General features: G+C 35.3%; 1 protein-coding gene across 1 annotated transcript in view; it reads left to right on the forward strand.

Moving 5' to 3' along the window:
- The window catches only part of LOC150105951 (uncharacterized), a 138,633-nt gene that overhangs the window by 9,797 nt on the left and 107,152 nt on the right, over positions 1-21,684 (forward strand). The window contains exons 2-3 of the mRNA XM_090394440.1: positions 7,002-7,200; positions 16,092-16,131. The gene's annotated coding sequence lies outside the window, so the exon portion shown is untranslated. The remainder of the gene's footprint in view (positions 1-7,001; positions 7,201-16,091; positions 16,132-21,684) is intronic.

A 21,684-nucleotide genomic window follows, 5' to 3' on the forward strand; every position in this document is an offset into this window, starting at 1 on the left:
CTGTTTTTTTGTAACTGTATATTGAATTACGTGAGATTTCCTAAGAATGAAAATAGAAAGATTACCAAAACAAGCCTTAACGTACAAGCCATTAGGAAAAAGAAAACCAGGATGTCCTCTTAAAAGATTCAGCGATGACTTCTATGGCCGGAACAGGCTACACTAGGCCTAAATTCTTGATATGCATGATGATGATGATGTTTTAACACACACACACACATACTGTTCTCTTGGCTTTAGCCACATATCTTCTCTCCAAGACAAATCTTGCCCCAGGTAGAAAAATAGCTATTAAAAGATGCTGGTCATAAGTAAGATTGATGCCATTCACAGGTGACACTACAAAGTTGTTGTCCTTCTCCTGAGTATTGCAATCCAATAAAAGTTTCTAGTAGATAACTGAATTAATTTATCTTTGATTTCTTATTGCCAAGTGATATTCCATTAAATATATGAAATAATTGTTTACCCATGACCATATTGGAACTTTCTGGATTAATAACATCTTATACAGGAATACATTTCAGTTTGAATATAAAAGTGGCTTTACTTTTTTCCTAGTTTTTTTTTTTTTACATCATCAAGGAAAGTTGAAAGTGTGCTTACCAATTAAGTGCAGAGGAAAAAACAATGAGACCTGGATGTATTCAGTATAGTTGCATGTTAAGCTGACCATTGTAGGCGTAGTTCTGTGATGGCTTGTGATTTGGCTAAGTTTGAGGAGCCTGGCAAGGTTTAGAACTTGGAAAACAGTTATTATAGATCAAGAAAGTTCTTGTTTAAAGTAGCTTCATGGACTGTGTTTGGAGAGCTTTGAAAGCTAAGTTGTTTAATTTTAAAGAATAGCATTATCAGATTAAAAAAAAAATAGTGTTAGAATTAGACTGTATGTTGTTAAGTTAGTCTTTTGCACAGTGAGTTACATAGCCAAGATGTCACTGATTAAAGAATTTAATCAAAATGACTTCATGCAGTGCAGTGTCTGCAAAATGTATGCATTACCGAAAGCAGCTGGAATTTGATTTGAAAGCAATAGTGGTTGGAAAGTATGCTGAAAATCCTATGTAAGTGAGGATCAAAAGTGTGTCTCAGGTCACAAGATTGAAGTAGTGGATGGAACTCAGAATACGATTGAAAATGTGTGTGATGTAATGCCAAATAGGACTAAGAGTGAGATTTAATATGACACAATTGAGAGAGAGAGAGAGAGAGTAAAAATGTTGAACGAAAGAATAGTATGACTGATGTATGCTGTGATATATGCAACCAACTCTTCAAGAATGAAGAGTTGGTTGCAATGAGGGAGATAGTTTGGTTGCACGCAGCGATACACAGGCTGAAGTGGGAGCTGGAGTGAATGTAGAAATGTGTGGCGAGTAGGTCAGCTGATAACAGAAAGAAGTACGAGATAAGAGAAATTGAGGGCTTGATCAAGAGAGAAAGAAAAATCAAGGAGCAAGAGTTGTACAGCGAATCAATCATAAAAGGTGTGATCGACGAGAGTTTTACAAAATTATGTTTTCCATGTATGAAACTAATGATGTTAGTGAGGCTTTTAGAGCACAAAAGAATAGACTGAAAGAAATGACCATACTAGCTGGAACAAATGATTTCAAGGAGAAAAGTGACATGAGAGAGGATATGAAAGAATTACTGGAAATAGCAAAAGAAAAGAGTGAGAGAGTTAAGATAGTGAGTCTGTTGCTGCAGTATGACAGAGAAGAGCTGAGAAGGGGGGCCATAATAGTGAATCACTTGATGCATATATTATGCAAGAGGAGTGGTGTGGAGTGAGATTGATGGATGAAAGGACTTATACAAGAAGGATGGTTTGCATTTGAATGGATTTGGTGTTTGGAAACCAGTTGGCCAGTGGAAAAAGTGTTGTTGAATGAAGTGAAAGTGGATGTGCAGAATCAGGAAAACTAGAGCTGTTGAGTGGATATGCAGACATCAGTGAGGAAGTTGAGTGTACAAATGTGTATAATATGCCTAAGTTAGTACCACTGGTAACAAACCAGAATGGGATAGTTAGTATAAATCATCAGGATAGTGGTGGGCCTAAGAGGCTTTTGCACTTTATGTATACTAATACTAATACCTTTATGTATACTAATGCATTTGGAACAAGTAGGAGGAAATTTTGGCACTGGTTGGCTCATCCTGGCTGAAGTTTATTGGCATTAGTGAGACATGGCTAAGAGAAGATGATATAATTAGTGGGATAGAATGTGAGGGATATAGTGTGTTCAAGGAGAATAGAGAGAAAAGAATGGGGGGGGGGGGTTAATGTTATTGATAATAGCCAAAGAACTGCAACCAAAGAGAGAAGGTCATCTGCGGGCCAGTGAAAATGGCACATTCGAGGCTATCTGGTGTGAGATTGAGGCCAGCAGAACAAAATATACAGTTGGATGTTGCTATAGGCTAGAGGATGGAAAAGATAATGGAGATAGTTATGCATCGGCAAGACTCATTGAGTGGAGGACAGGTAATTATTATGGATGATTTGCTATTATGGCTATGGGAACATAGATTGGAAGGAGGAGAGGACACATGGGAGGAAGGAAATATAATTTATGCAGTTACGTGATAGATTATACTAGAATTTCGAGAGTGCTTGATATGGTAATTGCACCTGAGCATTTGTCTATGATGAATATGACCACATTGCCACCAATTGGTGAGAGTGATCATATGGTCTTGATCTGGGAGGTGGCTGAATGTGTGGAATTTTCAGTTAAGATGGGGTATATGTGAATTTCAGGGCTGATTAGTATGACAAGCCATGGCACTGATCCAAGGAGATTGCTTGGATCAGTGCCATGGCATGCAAAACTACAAGGACAATGGGAAGTGGTAAAAGAGTGTTTGAAGGAGATAATGGCAGACTGCATACCTAGAGTCAGGAGAGTAAATTAAGTGGGAGTTAAATGGATGAATATCATCATTAAGCTGGAGCTGAAAAAAAAAGAAACAATTGTGGAGGGAATTTAAGGAGAAAGGTGACCTGCAGGTACATGAACATTACAAGGCAAAAGTAGATTTTTAAAAGAAGTTAGCATTGCAGGCTAAAGAGAATCCCAAACAGTTTTTTTCGATATCCTGCAAGTAAAAGAAAGAATGTATTAGTAAGAGAATTAAGTAGTAATGGAGAGGATGAGATGTATTTAGTGAAGTAGAGAGTAGAGTGCCCTCTTGTGATGAGTCCTTGGACTCCCTGGAAGTGTCACCTAATAATAATAATAATATGGCAGAGAATGATTTTAATGAATGCCGGTGATAGGGAGGTAACTGAATCAGTTGAAATAGTAGAATTATTAAGTGAGCACCTTGCAAGAGTTTATCATCTGGGTGGTGATATTGCAGGAATGAGAGAGAGCCAAAGGCTTATACAGGAACTGAGGTAAATGAAATAGAGGTGCAAAGCATATTACAGAACCTTAACGTGAATACAGCTGTGGGATTGGATGGTATACTAGCTTGAGTTTAAGTGAAGCAGCGAGGGAATTGTCAGTGCTCTTGACCATATTGTTTAATCTATGCCTTAGTTCTGGATTAGTCCTGAGGGGGAAATAGTTCCATTGCATAAAGGAGGCTCCAAGACTGATGTAGCAAATTACCGACCTCTCAGCATATCAGGAGTTGTTGTCAAAGTATTGGAGAAGTTGGTCAAGAGCAAAATATAGGAATGGATAGATGTAAATGGAATATTGTATGGGGACAGCATGGTTTTGTGAAGGGTAAGTCATGCCTCAGTAACTTGTTCACATTTTATAATACAGTGACAGCTGAATTAGATAAAGGTAAGGTTTACAGTGATACTGCTGGACTTTGCAAAGACCTTTGACTGGATACCATATAGAATTCTAATCAGTAAACTGCAGCTCATGGGGATGGATATAGGGTTGGTAAGGTGGAGAGGGAGCCTCCTTACTGAGGTAAGGAGGTTTCCTCTCCACCTTTGTCTATACTTACCTCAGTCAGTATAGACAAAGCCCTTTGGTCAGAAAGACCTAGGTTCAATTCTCATCATTTGATGTGAGGAACCTTTATCCAGTCTCTATCAACAAAAGGTGAATTAGTTGGTCTCATATAGAGGTGGGGGGGGATTTCCACCCAGAAACTCGGGTTTTTCATCCCCCAAAACAGGCAGACCAGCCCCACGAATACACGCATCTACAGACATAGGACACACCGGGAGGCATAGGGGTAACCACCTTATCCTCATATTATGGCTGGGAAGAAGGATAGGAGGGTGGTTAATGGAGTGTTATCGGAGAGTAATTTATTCAGGAGTAGAATCCAAAAGAAGGCCTATGGCTGCAGGATTTTGTTCTTGGACTGCTAATTTGCTCATTAACAATATAGGAAAGGATCCGAGAGGAGCTGTTCAGTTATTTGCTGATGATGCAAAGTTGGGTAGAGCAATAGTTAATACAGATGTCAAAATTGCCACATTAAACTGACATCCATTCTCCTATGCCCAGGCATAGGAGAATGGATGTCAGTTTAATGTGGCAAAGTGTAAGGTTATGCATTTTGGGGTAGCTGTATACCACATTGGTGAAACAGTATTCCAGGAAATTGATGAAGCCAGAGACTTGGGAGTGTTAGTTTATAGGAAGTTAAAGTTTAAGGGGCACATAGCAAAAGTGGCTAACACAGCTCATCAGATCACTTGGTTACTGAAGAATACTTTGACGAGCAGAGACAAGTAGGTTGTTGTTCCTCTTATCGCACCTTGATAAGACCCATCTTGACTACTGCATGCAGATGGGCACCAGGGTTTCTTGGTGAGGAGGAGGAGGTGGAGAGGATCCAAAGACAAGTGACCAAGATGATAGCAGGTCTATGGAATGAACCTTATGAGAACAGGTTGAAGATTTGTGGGTTGCAGAAATTGGTTGATAGGCAGAAAAGTGGTGATATGATTGAGACATGCAAATTACTGAAGGGGTTTTACTAGATTACAGAGGAAATTTTTCAGAACAGGTCTGGTGGTGGGAGAACTAGGGGCTAGCCATGGAAACTAAGTAAGAGAAGTTAGCAAGGGTGTTAGAATTAGGTTTTTTGTTTGGAGAGTAGTGAATGGGTGGAATAGGTTGCCAGAGTCTGTTGTGGGTGCTATGACTGTGAATGAGTTCAAAGCAAAGTATCATAGATACTGCACAAATATTGGGTAGTTCTTGCATTTTAGTTCTTGATGTTTAGGGCCTCTCTCATTTAGTCTAATGACACCTTGGAGTTGCTTGTAATAATAATAATAATATAAATTCAGGTTTTTTTTTTTCCCCAGCTCATGTGATTTGTACAGATTAAATGAACTGTGATTCTGGATTTTGCTTGTTCTGTGAAAACTAATATAGTCTTGAAATTCTTACTATTTGTCCAAAATAAGTCTTTAGGAACGAGGTATTTGGTTGACTTTTTATGATAACCCTACCCACTTGAGGTCATAAACCTATAGTACTGAAGATTGGTTCAAGGTTAAATATCTGCCAATTCTCTTCTAGACTAAATATGGCACTTATTCCAGTAGACTTCCAGTAAGCAAATAATTCTTGCTTACTACAAATCATCTACTTTGGAAAATATATTAATATTTTCTTTCATACATTTTCTTTAAATACTAGAGGAATTTTTAGAGTCAGCTGATGTTTTAAAAAAACATCCTGTGTTGAATCATGATTGTCAACCTTTATCTGACTTTTGGAGGAATCCTGCTCAGGATTAATATCTGAATGCTAGTGCTGATCACATCTTATTATTCTAGATCTTGTTATTTTTCCTTTAAGTACTTATGTAGTTTGTTAAACATGAATAAATTTGCTTCTTTTTGTTATTTCTGCGTTAATCCCAATAACTAGAAAAGCTGGCCAAATGTTTGAGCAAACCTACAAGCATTTATTCTACTAATTCAGCAGAAATAACCTATTTATAAGTTGTTAAAATTTCAGTGTTTTGTATATAGTATAGTTTGTTATTTTGTTTCTTTAAATTATAGCCTGGACAAGAGATGCTCATTACACAGTTCGTCCAAAAAGTTAAGCACCCTAAAGCAGTGTAAAGTAATATTTGAATTATTACCATTAACACTTAGTAGTAGATCTCATTTAAATGCAGCCATTCTTTGAACTAGAGCTGTGTTTGTGATAGGGAGGAGTTGCTGTAGCTGCAGAGCATCTAGGCTCTAGATATAGCATGCATCCTTAATATTTAATTTCAGGACCTGTGTTATATCTGTTATGAGAGGTGATATGATTGAGACTTTTAAACTGTTGAGAGGTGGTTACAGGGTTGACACTGGGGAGTTCTTTCACTTGGTTGAACAGCGGGAAGGAGTGATGACAAGAGGCCATCCCTGGAAGTTACGAAAGGAAACTATGAGCAAGAGGGTGAGGAGTGGTTTCTTTGCATGGAGGGTGGTTGAGCCTTGGAATGCATTGCCTGATAGAGTGGTGAGGGCGAGAACGGTCAATGAGTTTAAGGAGTGGTATGATAGACTTTGTGTTTCTTAGGGGGGGCCTCCCCTCGATGAGTCTTGACAGACTTTATGTTCTTAGGAAGGACCTCCCACGATGAGTCTTTTGACTCCATGGAGGCCTGAATAATAATAATAATAATAATATCTATATAAAATAATACTTATTATAATATGATTAACTTTTTTACTTCGTTTATTTTGTAAAAGACTTATAAACTTAATTTTTTTAAAATCTAAGTTTCATTTAAGGATCTCATTTTAACATACAAAAACAACTTAGTTTTCATGCAGAAGTCCATTAGTGTTGTACAATTAATCATTTTCATAATAGCTGTGCATGCTCTCAACAACTAATCTGTATCTCTTTTTTTTTTATTCTTTTATTTTCCCAAATATCCACCATAGAAACATGTGACATTTTTATTTTCCATATTGAGTAAATATCTTAAGTAATAACCTTGTTAATTATCTTTTCTTTTAATAATCTTTCTTCTTTTTCTCCCACACCAGGCAGTGCACTGTTTGATTTAACCAGCAGCCTAAGGAATTCTTCCAGCAAGACACTCGCTGCCTGGTAGATCTATGGGATACCTCTCTGTGTTCATGGTGACTTAAATGTGACTGAACCCAATAAAGTTCCTGTTAATCGCCATCGGCAGATTTTTGCTGAATCACCCTTATGCATAATATCATAATAATATTATTATTATTAGGTAATATATATATATAATCTGGCACTAGTATTAGGTAATTTGCATTTTATCCAGATTTTATTTCCTTTTGCATATGTAATTACTGGAATATTATCATGTCAATTTCATTTAGGGCTAAAAGTATCATTCTGGCAGTAATAATAAGTATAAAATATTGCATTTGTGATTTGTACCCTTCTTTGAATATACAGTCAGTCCTCGACTATAACCATCCCATAATACATTTATCAAATACCATGTCATTACTCCAACCCACGGAAATAATAGAAGCTGTCCTTAAGAATCTCGATGAAAAATAAAAAACTGATGACAATAACGGAGATTCCACTCACTGCAGGATTAATTAAAAAAGGGCTTCAAATGGCTAGTAAATTGCAGTCATTTTCTTACACATAATACAAATACTGAACAGTTTAAATGTGAACTGAAGTCATGTATGGTGCGATATGAAGAATTATACAAAGATCTAGTCAAAACAGGATCTCAACAATTAATTACAAAGTTAGTGGTAAAAAAAAAAAAACTTCAGAATTATTGGAAATTAGTGTTAATTTAGTTCCTTTTATTGAAGAAAAAGTTTTGCCATTGCAGTATGAACAGGATGGCCAAAGTGTTTCATGTGATAGAAGTGATTTAATTCCAGTCTCACACAAAAGAATGCAGCTACTGTCAGAAAGTGACGGCAAATAAAATTTAATGAATAACCATATGCGCGGGTGTATTTGGGCCTTTTCGAACGTCTGCTTTATTAATGACACACTATTTTCTTTAAGAAAGATGCATATGTATATACTTTAAATAAGTATTTAAAATAAAAACTATTCCATTAAAATTAAATAGAGTTTTATTTAATGATTTTCGTATGTTTTGTTTGAAAATAACGTATTGTTTGTATCGGGTTTTCACATCTGGAACCATTCTTCTATTTTTTCATATGCACTGTATTCTTTTTTACATGGTTTTTTCTGGAACCGATCTACCGTGTAAATGGAGAATTGGGTGTATACACTTTCTCAACCTTTGTCATTATAGGAATACCAAAAATTGGGAAGATCTCTTGGGACTCCTTATTCATTCTCCATATCTGCCATTAATTGACCTATGCACATCTGGATGCACTCTTAATTATTGACAATTGATTCAAGAACTGCCAACTAATCACTGATCATTACAAATTTTGTTTCACTTAAAATCCACTGCAGATTTCACTTACAGCATTCCTCTTTGGGCATGTAAACATTTTGAGAAACCTGTGCCACTTCAAATTTCCAAGAAATTTGATAGGGCTAACAAATGGGTTGCCACTTTTCTCTTGTGGATCATTTGCTGCATGTAATGACAGATGATGTTTCTGATTTCTCTACTAATGCGTATGCTTTTTTTTTTGGGAGGGGGCTATGATTTAATCAACCCTCTTCTTTATATGCATAAACAGCTTTCCCTCACTCATGTCAAACCCTATGATTTTGCTGATGGTACCACTTTCCACTATCATGTAGAAGTGGAAAGGGATGATAGCACTTCCCACTTCTACTGCTATGATAAACCTTGAAGTGTTTAAACATCCTAAATTTCAAGAACGTCTACAACGAGTGCTCTAAACACTGACCTCCATACCATCCTACAGTGCAGTGATAATAACCTTGTTTTTATCACTGCACTGCAAAAAAAAAAAAAAAAGTAATAATTCCTTTCCACTTACTTTTTGATAATAGTTAGATCCAGTAGTCACAACCAAATTTCTCTTCTTGGATTAACACTTATCCCTAGCCTTGTCTGGCAGACACATCACTTTTATAATATCCTTAGCCTCCAAAACACACACACACACTCCATGCATATGATGTTACATGTCTTTTTAATTTATGTTATATTTTATACATTTGTTCTATGTGCTAGCGACTTTGAGTTGTCTTTACCATTTTGTATGCCCTGAAGAAACCAAACAGCCCAGTTGATGAAACTTGTTGGTATAATTTATCATTAAATTCATTGGTCCATAAAAAAACTAGTGTAATATTATTCTAAAATTAAGTTAGTGGGCCAAAATATACTCACATTGACACTCTTTCTTTTTTGCTCAAGACATTACTTTTCTCCTGTCCAGGTACTACTTCTTCTTGAGCCTTTTTCATCCACTTCTGGATATGTTTCCCACTTAACTTTCCAGTTCTTTCTGTTCTTTAGTTTGTTTGTCATTTTCCCACCATCTCATATCGAACCTTTACAGATCATGCATCCATCTTGTTTTTTGATGACCTTTGCTTCTCTTTCCTTCTCTTGGTATCCACTTAGTGCTTAATTTTGTCCACCTTTCATCTGGCAACTACTAATATTGCCAGTTCATCTCTATTTACATGTATACTTCACAATAACGAAGAATGAGGAACTGGACAATGAGATTTATTTGTGCTTATATTCCCACTGAAGGTTCTACCAAGGAAGAAGTAGAGGAATTTTTTGAGGCATAAGTGAAGGCAGCTGGCACAATGTAAAAGAAAAAGTTAGCCTTTGATGGAGATCTGAACAGCAGAGTAAGGATAATGATAAGCACCTGCTGGATTTCTTTTCAGAAAATGGACTAGTTATTACCATGTTCCAACATAAAAATTCCAACATAATAATGTGCACAAATTCACATGGAGATAAGATGCAAGAAATAAGAAAAATCTCATTGACTATGTTGTAATTGATAGCAATGTTTTCTCACTGGTTCAGGTACACAGAGTATTTGAAATAGGAAGTGATCACTATTTAGTTTTGGGCAGGATGAAATTTAATTTAATATTGAGAAGAAGAGTGTATAAGAAAGTTTAAAATGAATCAAAGTTGAACAGCTTTCAGAGGTGAATTGTAGACTCAGATACACAAACATCATTGAAGAAAAAGATGAAAGAGTTTGAAAACAAGAACCAAATCTTGGAGATTCATGGCAAATTCTAAAGAAAACATTGATTGATTCTGCCAGAGAGGCATGTGGCGAGGTTGTCTGTTAGGATAGAAATATCAGAACTCCATAGTCGAATCAGAAAGTTAAAGAGACCGTCAAGGAAAAGAAGAAAGCATATCAGAAGTTCCTGGCAAGTGAGTCAACTTGTGCTCTTAGGGAATACAGGGAAAAATGTAACACAACAAAGCATTGTGTAAAATTAGATAAACAAAAGACATGGAAAGACTTTGGTAAGAATATTAAAAATAAATATCAGGAAGGTGGTAAAATATTATTATTATTATTACATCACACCTCCAGGGAGGGCATCTACTATACAACTCTTTCTCTCACTACTCCACCAATCTTCATCTAATGGCAATGCCATCTACTGCCACCTACCACCACTGGTACTTTCACAGACAATCACAAACGCCCATGGCGAGATTCGAACCTGCAGCCTTTTGGCTGGAGAGCGGATACGCTAACCACTCAGCCAACCAGGCCGGCGATTTTCTGGAGGCTATTGATGAAAAGCTTAGAAATAGAGGAAAAAGTAAGTAAATGGAATCAGAGATGATAAAAGTGACATGAAAACTGAAGATAAATATATTCTAGCTAAATGAAACAATCATTGGCAGCATGGCAGTATAAAACTCCCAACAGGAAAAGCAGTCAGGAATACATATTCATACTTGAAGTAGAAAAAACCTTCAAAAGCCTGAAATGTGGAATGGCAACTGGAGTAGATGATATTCAACCAGAAATGCTCAAGTATGGAGGTATAAAAGTCTTACAGTGGCTTCACTGCATAGTTCAGAAGTACGAATTCCAGATGATTGGAATAGAGCTCTCATAGTACCCATATATGAAAAAGGAAATAAAACTGAATCTGAGAATTGCAGAGGTATTTCCCTGCTGAGTGTTCCTGGTAAAATTTATGCAAGTGCACTTGAGAAATGTCTGAGAAAAATTGTGGAAGGGAAGCTTAGTGAAGAACAAACTTGATTCATGCCAAATAGAGGTTGTCAAGATCAAATTATCATTTTAAGACATATAGTTGAGAAATCTTGGGAATATAACAGATCTGTATTTAAGTTTTGTAGACCCAGAGAGAAAGGCAGAGAAAAGCTATTCAAAACGCTACAGTTATATGGTATCAATGGGGCATTATATGAAGCAATACTTAGTCTTTATTTGAATTGTAAGTAAGCAGTTAGAATTGAAGGAAGTACAGAAGATGATTTAATGTTAAATTTGGTGTCAGACAAAGATATACATTACCCCCCCCCCTCTGTTATTCATTATCTCTATATGGATCACATTATGAAGGAAAGCGGTATTAAACCTGATATCAGAATTGGAGATGTTAATGTCAGCTCTTTGCTTTATGCAGATGATGTTATACTTTTAAATAAATCTGCTACAAGTCTGCAAGATTCCCTTACTAAATTGAATAACTGTTGTAATAAATTTGGTATGAAAATCAGCAATAGCAAGACAAAGAAAATGAAAATAGACAGAAACATTGAAAATATCAACTGCATCGTGAATGGAGAACTTATAAAATAAGTAAAACATTTCAGCTACTTAGGCATAGTTTTTAGGGAAGATGATAAATTAAAAATGGAAATAGACAACAAAATTGGTAAATCTAGAATGATAGGAACAACTGAATAAATTTATATGGAATAAGAAAGAAATTAGTCAAAACACTAAATTAGCTGTATACAAGATAGTGTTCAAAGTAATTTTAACTTATGGATCCGAGAGCTGGGTTAGAAATAAAACACTTGATCAAAGACTGGAGACCTCTGATATGAGAGTTCTGAGAAAGATTAGTGGAGTGAACAGATGGCATCAGTTGTAGTATCACATTAAAAGTGAGGATATTAGGAAAGAACTTGCCATTGTTAGCATTCAGGAATGTGTTAGTAAAGCTAATCTCAGGTAGTATGGTCACTTAAACAGAATGGGAGAGGAAAGATTAGCAAAACAAGTGTTCTTTTCCAGGTTGGCAGGAAAAAGATCCAGAGGAAGACAAATGTAGATGGATTGATACAGTAAAAAGTGCTTTAAAAGACAGAAATATATGATCTGATAATGTTGGATTCATGACAGGTAACAGATTAATGTGAAGGAAAATTGTTGATTGGAAGTTAGTAATGGTGTAACTTTTTCATGCAGTACTATCATAATTATCTTGTACACCTCCCCTGAGGGTACGTATCAGGAATTTGATGATGATACTTCAGAATATCTTCTACTCCAGAATCTTTCTAATTGTAGTAATTCTTATTCTATCTTTTTTTTTTGTTACATGGAGTTCTGCTCTTCAAGGCTTTTTGGGCTGCTTGCAACCTGTGTTCCTGTTTTTTTAACTGTTGCCATGTCTCACTTCCACAGATAAATGCTGGAATAATGCACATCTTAGATACTTTCTTCTTTTTAAGCATATAGCAAATCTAACAGATAATCTTTATACAACCAAAATGCTTTGTTTCATATATGGTTTTTTTCTACTTATTTCTTTATCTTGTTCCTAAAACTAACTAATTGACTAAGTAAATATAGTCCTCCACAATTTCAATAGGATTATCTGCTAATATTAGTTCAATCTACTCTGAATTTGTCATCAGTTTTGTTTTAGTTATATTAATTTTTTAAACCTTTTTTCCTGCTTTCATTTAGCACTTTCTGAGCTGCTTCTTTGTGTTTTGCTAAATAAACAATGTCATCTACAAAATGTAAGTGATTGAGATTTCTTCCATTGATGTTAATTCCATAGTTTTCTCATGAGATATTCTGAAAGACTTTTTCTGATATAGCAGAAAACAATTTGGATGATATGGGATCTACTTGCCTTACTCCTCTCCCAATACCAAATACTTTTTCCTGATGTTTTAACTTTACACTGGCTGTTGAATTTTGATATACAGTTTTTAATAATCTGATATAGTTTGCTGGGATGGCTTGTTGTTTTAAGCCGTTTATTATTTCTGATAGAGAGAATCAGCGGCTTCATTTCTTTCTTTCTTTTTTTCAAAATCTATAAACACTAAATATTCAGGAAGATTATATTCATTTGATTTTCCATTACATTGTTAATAGTGTGGATGTGAACTATTGTAGAAAATTTTGCTCTGAATTCCGCTTGTTCATATGGCTGTTGTGCTTCATCCAAAAATCTTACAATTCTCTGCCCCTTTTTAAGTAATATGAGAATCAATCATTTATGCCACTTTACTGGAATTTTTTCTGTAGTTAAAATATCATTGAACTTATCCAGTCTGACATTATAAAACTGTGAGGCTTCAGATTTTGTGACCTTATAAAACTGTCAGCCTCCATGTTCTGCTAATATTCCATCGTCTCCAGGACTTATTATTCTTTGCTGAGTTGAGAGCTTTCCATTATAATTTAATGATTCTGTATCAGCCTCCTCTAAATATAGTAGAAGATTTGTATCTGTCTCCTTGCCTATGTACAGGTCCCTATAAAACTCACTTCATATTTTCATTATTTATCTGTACACATCCCAGATCTGCCTCAGTTTTTATGCTTTCTAAAAGAATGCAGTTTGGCTAATTGATTCTGCTGTAATAGATTTTCTCTCTTCCTCCCTTCCTCCAACCATCTCTCAGATATACATCTAATAACAAGTAGCAACAGACAACATTTATTTACAGCTCATCTGGTAACTCACTAAACCTGCTACTTTACTCATCTTGCATTCCCTTCCTTTGTTCTTGGGACAGCCTTTTTTTCCTCATGAAGTGTTCCACAAAGGTTACCCCCAGATCTCTAAAAGAGGATATCAATAAAATTCTTATCTCCCCCTCTCTCTCTCTTAATCCAATTATACACAACACCAATTTGCTGTAGTTTCTACAGTCTCTCATGTGAGTGCAATATATATATATATATATATATATAAGAAACATATGAAATAATTATTGTAGACATTATTCTATGGTCTGCTTTCTTTTTATTACATGTAAAATACCTTCTCTCACTGACCAATAATCCTATCCATACTTTTCCTGATATTAACACACTCAATTCCTCCTACTCATTTTATAAATGTTTGAGCACACAAACATCTGAAGCTTCAAGATCTTCTTACAACCAGTGCCTTAAGCACTGACCTCATGCCAATCTTTGATGGGTTATCATCTTATCAAGCTGGCAACCTTTAACTAGCTACTACTGAAATGTAGTTTTGTTTTCCTTCTCGGGGAAAAAAAAAATCTCAGTTCATCTTTTCTTACCTTTACATAATGCACAGATCACTAGACAGGATCAGATCTCTCTCTCTTCTTGGACTGACATTTACCACTAGCCATTACTGGCATAAACACCTCACTTCAGTAGCATCCTCAGGTCCTAAAAAAATTAAGCATCCTTTTTCACTGTTTTTCACCCATTCAGCTCCTAACTGTACAAATCTGCCCAACTTAGGATATTGTTATGTTTGGGGGTGGATTGTGGTTACTTTCCTAAAAATTCTTGATACTGTTTAGCAGGTGGGCAATTCAGCTGACAGATGAGCTTCTCTCACTGACTCATTTTAACCACTATCTCACAGCTACTCTGTTTCACCTGTCTTTTCTCCAGATGCTTTCATGGACCTACTCTTGCTCTACTGAACTGACAGCCATAATTCCTCTACTTTCCATTTGTCCTGTAAAAACATGAAGAGTAGCATGCATCATTTTGGATATTAGTTTCCTAATATCCAAAATTCCTTCCAAAAGGCATTAGGATATTTCCTAATATCCTAATCTCTTTTTGGATATTAGTTTCAAATGTGCTTCATAATTTCTATTTATCATTGTTATTTAAATTAAAAATTGGTTGCTTCCATAGAATTTCAGACTGTCTTTTTTTTAGATATGTGGTGAACAATCTGCAGAATAAGCTGGGTTTTACTGCATTTTCAATTTCCTACTGCAGTTCCCATCAAAAACAAGGGAAAAATTTTTTTCAGATAATTTTTCAAGCCATTGAATTACTAGATGGTCACACACACAGACAGACAGACATAGTAATTTGATGTCTCAGTATCTTAGATGCCTTTTTCTCAGAATTATATAATTTTATAATCCTAAAAAAATAAAAAAGCATAACAAAACAGAGTTATAATATTTTGCTGTATAAGGATTTAATTGTTGAAATGCAATCAGCTTTGTGTTAATAATAGTGGCTCATCTTTCTCCAGCATTTTTCTTTGACAGAATATATACTGTTATTTTCCTTGAATTTTCTACATCATAGTTTAAGTTCGATTGTTGTATCTGTTGTATTAATGACTAACATATGTTACTTTATAAAAGTTTGAAGTGCAGTAATTACATGAATATAGCCTTTATACATGTCTAAGCAGTATACAAAATAAGTTTGTTTTGTTTGATGTTTCTTTGGTTCCATTTTATTACAAATAAAATCTTAACAGGTGTAATAAGGTCGGTGAGGTTTTATTTGACTAGCCTAAGATTGTAATTAACATTACACAGCCCATTATACTATTTTCCTGAGGATGATCGAGCTATTATTGAATTGGTTACCACCTTATTAATTAGCACACAACTATCTTCCTATATATATGGTCAGCCAACTTAAGATTTAATTTAACATCTCAGTTTTAAAGTTTACCGATGTGCCAAATTAATTGCTATAAAGTTAATAATGCTGATGTGATCTATATGAACTGAATGTCTACCAGACATATCAGTTTAAAAAGTTGTATTTCATACAGTGAATATTTTTTCTGCAACTAAGCCATGAATGTTCTGGATTATTTAATTGACTTATTTTTCATATTGTTATCACACAGGTGTGACAGTTATATGTATTAAAAAAAAATTGGTCCAGATATACAGTCGTGCTAATTTAATTTGTGTGTGTGAGAGAGAGAGAGAGTGATACTATTCTAAACTTTTAATTTTCTTCTTTGTTTTAGACTGCCTTGCAGACTGGTCTTTTTGCACACAGATGCAGAGGTATGTCCTGATTATATATATATAAAAAAATGATTATATAAGATTATATAATTTTTTATTTATTTATTCTCTTATTATAAGCATTTAGGACTTTAATTTTTTTATCAAAAAAAAAAAAAAATTCCTCTTTCTTTTTCATTTTTACTGATTTGGTGTGTCTGATTTTTGCTTCGAAGGAGGAAGATTTGCAAGCCATCCCACTGGACATGAAAAATTTCCAGCATATTTGCTTTTCATCCATTCTTGTAACTAAATTAATAACATTTTAGCATAATTAATTTTATTCATTTATTTGCTGCTTGAACTGAGTATCCATTTTAGGAGCAGTATAAATATAGTGTGTGATTTGATTTACTTCTAATTATGCTTTCAAATTTTTGATAGTGCCTCACTATCAAATTCCATATTTGAACCAGTATATCGTTAGTTGTTTTTAAATGCATTACAATGAATCATGTGAAAATGTAATGTCATTAATAAACAAATCTATTATTGTTATAGTTTTATGTAATGTGTGTGTGTGTGTGTATACAGTTTCCTTCAGGTTAGCAATATGATAAGTAATTTTTAAATATAACCACACCATGTTGTATTGAGGGATGTTAATTTACATTTCAAAATATTAATATAAGCTGCATGATTTTTGCATGCTTAAATGCTTATAGAAGTGTCATTGTGCAGATTTAATGGAAATAAAACAATGCTGAGGAATCATTAAACATTAATAAGTAAACTCGGATGAAAAAACTTCAAGAATCACTGAACTTAGTGCTTTGAAATTGTTAACATTAATTTAATAAGTAAAGTTGAATGAAAAAATCATTAAATTAATGACTAACAATTCCAGTATATTGTTTCAGTCACAGACATCATTAAATGCACAATGTGAGATTGCGGTTTGCATGTAGACAATACAGAGGAAGGGAAATGGCTGGATTCAGAATCTAAAGTCTTTGGCTTGAAATCTTAAGGACACCTTGTACATGCTGTCAGTAGTCTTAGTTGATGGGCGGGGAGGCATTATAGTTATAGCTTCTCATATTTTTGGGAGTTTCACACCTCCATATTTAAGCCTTTCACTCAACTAATATTACTGATTAGCACCTACAGAGAGTAATAGCAGTGATTAGACGTGGAGCTTAGGACTTTAGGCTCTATTTCCACTTTGTGTTGTTTATGTGCATGCACATACAGTCTTACATTGCCCTCCTCGATTTGAAAAGGCCTAAAATTCTCATCGTGACGAGAAGAATCTTTATATGTTTTTTTTTTTTTCTCAATTGAAGGTGGGTTAGCCAATCTCATATGGAAGTAGCAGGTTTTTTCTCCTGAAAACTCAGGTTTTTCATTCTGCATATAGACAAACTGATCTTGACAAAAAATACTAGTGGTGGTGGTGGGCAGCAGATGGCATTGGTGTAGGTGAGGATGGTAGTGGCAGTTCACTGTAGTTGATGGATTGCGTGGTGGAGACATAGAGTTGGTACCCTCCCTTGATGACTTTTGGACTCCTTGGGGCGTCACTTAATAATAATAATAATTTTATTTCTTAGTGCTATGCATTATTTTCATTTATTTATTTATTTATTCATATGGAGTTTCCTCCCTTTTTCTCCCTCGTCCCTATTGGGGCGAGTTGAGCCCCCTCATGGGGGTGTAAGTATTTATGGCTGTAGATCTGTGTGTGTTCACGGGGCCGGTTTGTCTGCTTGTGGAATGAAAAACGTCAGATAAACTGGCAGAAAAAACCCTACTGTCCGTGCCCAAGACTGGCTAACTTGGCTATGGCTGAGGAAGATCCTCAAATTCCTCACGTCTTCGACGGCAATCGAACCTGGGACACTCCTTCCCCAGTCATATGGTTGCGAAGCGCACATCCACTAGGCTAACCGTGCGGACATTATTTTCATTAAATCTTGTGTAATGAGTTCAATGATGTGCAACTGCCCACCTCTTTTTTTTTCTTTTTTTTTTCTCAGTTTCAGAGAGGATCAAATAGAATAATCAGTAGTAGAATTAAGCCTGTTTTTGTATCAAATACAAAACAGCTTACTTAAAGGCAAATCATGAACAGCAATCATGAACGTTGTTCAGATTTAAAAATTGGTAAACAAACTCAATTTTTAAATTTTTACAGCAATCATGAACTTTGGTCAGATTTAAAAATTGGTAAACAAACTCAATTTTCAAATTCTTGATACTAATTAGATGCATTCATTGAGAATTCTCATATTAAGAAAAAGACACTACATTGCATCATATTCCCTAATTCGTTATTTTTTATCCTTGTTTTAGATTTGAAGAACATTCTAGAAACAATTACTTAGAGGAGCAAATGCTTCCAAATAGTTCCAAACGGGTGTCTAAAGTGTCTGCTTTCCACCAAAGAGGGTTCAGATTTCACCATGGCATGGATGTTTCTAAAAGACAAGTAATAGATGATTTTTATCATCCAAAGTTGCATCGCCATTTTACTTATTGGAAACCTGAAGCAGCATAATTATAAAATCCACATTTAGTCAAAGAATGCCAGTGTAGGAGTCCTTGCTGCTCTAGCAAGGACCTTATTAAAGCAATGCCAGTTATTTCATAAAACTGGCATTAAAAGAGAATTTTTTAAAAAAAATCAGCATTTTTTTTTAAATTGTAAAAATGTAAATTTTAATAATGTGAATTTTTAGAGAAGATTTTCTCTAAAAATTCACATGTAATTTGCTGGTCTAGATTGATAGTGATGCTACTTAGTAGCTTTCCTGTCAGCTAAGAATTGAGAGCATTTTAAATGAATCAGCACATGATTATTGAAACCGCTTGGAAGATGTATTCGTTATTGTCTGAAATGTACCCTCAAAGAACAGATGGTATACCAGCTCGAGTCTTACGTGAAGCACCAAAGGAATTGCCATTGCCCTTGAACATATTGTTTAATTTAAGTCTAGCTCTGGGTTAGTCCCGAGGGGGGTGGAAAGAGGAGGAAATAGTTCCATTGCATAAAGGAGATTCCAAGACTGCTGTTGCAAATTACCGACTGATCAGCATATCAGGAGTTGTTGTCAAGGTTTAGAGAAATTAGTCAAGAGCAAAATACAGGAATGGATAGATGGAAATGGGATACTGTATGGGGGGGGCAGCATGGTTTGTGAAGGGTAGATCATGCTTCAATAACTTTCTCACGTTTTATAATACAGTGATGGCTGCACTGGATAAGGGTAAGGGAGTAGAGTCCAAAAGAAGGCCTGTGATTAGTAGTGTGCTGCAGGGTTCTGTTCTTAGACTGCTGCTATTTAATTTGTTCATTAATGATATAGGGAAGGATCTGAGAGGAACTGTTCATTTATTGGCCGATGATGCAAAGTTGAGTAGAGCAATAGTGAATACACATGATGTCAAAATTTTGCAGGATTATTTGGATAGATTGGCAGACTGGGCTAAGGAGAATGGATGTCAGTTTAATGTAGCAAAGTGTAAGGTTATGTATTTTGGGGTGAAAAGATTAGCAGCATTATACCACATTGGTGGAATTGTACTCCAGGAAATTGATGAAGCCAGAGATTTGGGAGTGTTGGTGGATTGGGAGTTGTAGTTTAGGGGACACATAGCAAAAGTGGGTAAATTAGCTCATGAGATCACTTGGTTACTGAAGAATACTTTCAACGAGCAGAAGCAAGCAGGTTATTGTTCCTCTTTATTGCCTTGATAAGACCCCCAGGTGCCCAGATCTGGGCTTCAGATAAGAGCACCAGATCTGGGGACCAGGGTTTCTTCTTGACAGGGAGGGGGTAGAGAGGATCCAGAAGTGAGGGACGAAGATGATAGCTGGTCTATGGAATGAACCTTACGAGAACAGGTTGAAGATTTGTGGGTTACAGAAATTGGTTGATAGGCAGAAAAGGGATGATATGATTGATACATTCAAATTACTGAGGGGTTTTTATCAGATTAATTCACAGGAAATTTTTCAGAACAAGTCTGGTGGTGGGAGAACTATGGGTCATCCATGGAAACTAAGCAAGAGTGTAGTAAGCAAGGGTGTTAGAACAAGTTTTTACTTGGAGAGTGGTGAATGAGTGGAATAAGCTGCCAGAGTCTGTTGTGAGTGCCATGACTGTGAATGAGTTCATAGCAAAGTGTGATAGATACTGTGCAAATGCTGAATAGTTCTTGACATGATGTTTAGGGCCTCCCTTGATAAGTCTAAGGACTCCTTGGAGTTGCCTGTAATAAAAATAATAAAACTTCAGTCCTAGTTTCTCACCTGCAGGATGAAATGTTATGCTGATTGAGAGTCATTCATTAAACAGTGGAAAGTTAGCTACTGGAACAAACATAACATCAGCAGAATTCAAAATGAACACCATTATTGTAAGATGTATCAGTGGAAAAGAAATGGAACTGGCACAGAGGAATACCATGTCAGCAAAAAAAAGAAGATAAGACCCCACCAGATAATAGTTTCAAGGTGTTATGTTTAGGCAGTTGCAATAAGGGAAAGAAAGAAGTAGTTATGGCGTTCAAGTGTAAACATTTAGATAATGTTAAAAACATTTAGTAAACGTTTAGGTAATGTCCACAAATGGGATGCGGTTTCAAGTAAAATGATGTGGGCAACATAAAATGAGGAACAGTGAGACTTACTTGTGCCTGTGGTTACACAGAAGGTTCTATTAAGGACAAAATTGAAGGATTTTTTGAGTCATTAGAGAAGGCAGCTAGCATTAAAAAAAAAAACGAAACATTGGTCCTCTTGTTAGAAATGTAAACAGGATTTTTAGGAAAATTAACACTAGACATATAGAAATGTTTTGGAAAAATTGGCTGATAACAATGGTAAGTACGTGCTGAATTTTTGTTCAGGATATGAACTAATCATTACTGATACTGTGCTCCAACATAAATGGATGCAAATTCACATAGAAAAAAAATGCAGTAAATAAGAACAGTCTCACTGACTACATTATTGTTGATTGCAGTACCTTTATGCTGGTTCAGAAACAGGATAAAACTGAATGTTATATTGAAAAGAAAAACATATACAAAAATTTTAAAAAAGTCAACATTGAGCAGCTTTCAGGGATGAACAGTAGATGAACTGTAAATGGGGGTATCAGTGCTAGAAAAAGCCAATTGGAAACCTAACATTAAAAAAAAAAAAAAAATGCAAATATACAAATATTATTCAAAAAGATTAAAAAAAAAAGTTTGAAAGCATGAATCAAACCATGATGTAGTATATCTGAAGAAGACAATGATCGATTCATGTAGAGGGGCATGTGATGCAGTTGTTTGCAAGGATAGAAAAATCAAAACTCCATAGTGAACTCAGGAGTTAAAGAGGCAGTCATGGAAAAGAGTCAGCAAATGGCCAGAGAGAACATTCAAAAAAATGTAAGAAAGCTGAGCTACATGGAGAAGACTTGTAATTATGATCATAGAAGATAAATATCAGAAAGATGGCAAAATGCTTTTGGAGATGATAAAAAAACCCTTAAAAGTTATGGGAAGAGGAATTAAAAGGATAAAAAGGAATTAGAGTGATTAAAAGTGACATTAAAC

The sequence above is a fragment of the Typopeltis vanoorti genome, chromosome 6 (assembly GCF_054136105.1).
Source record: "Typopeltis vanoorti isolate ZY-2024b chromosome 6, IOZ_Tvanoo_1.0, whole genome shotgun sequence".
NCBI classification, from domain to species: domain Eukaryota; kingdom Metazoa; phylum Arthropoda; class Arachnida; order Uropygi; family Thelyphonidae; genus Typopeltis; species Typopeltis vanoorti.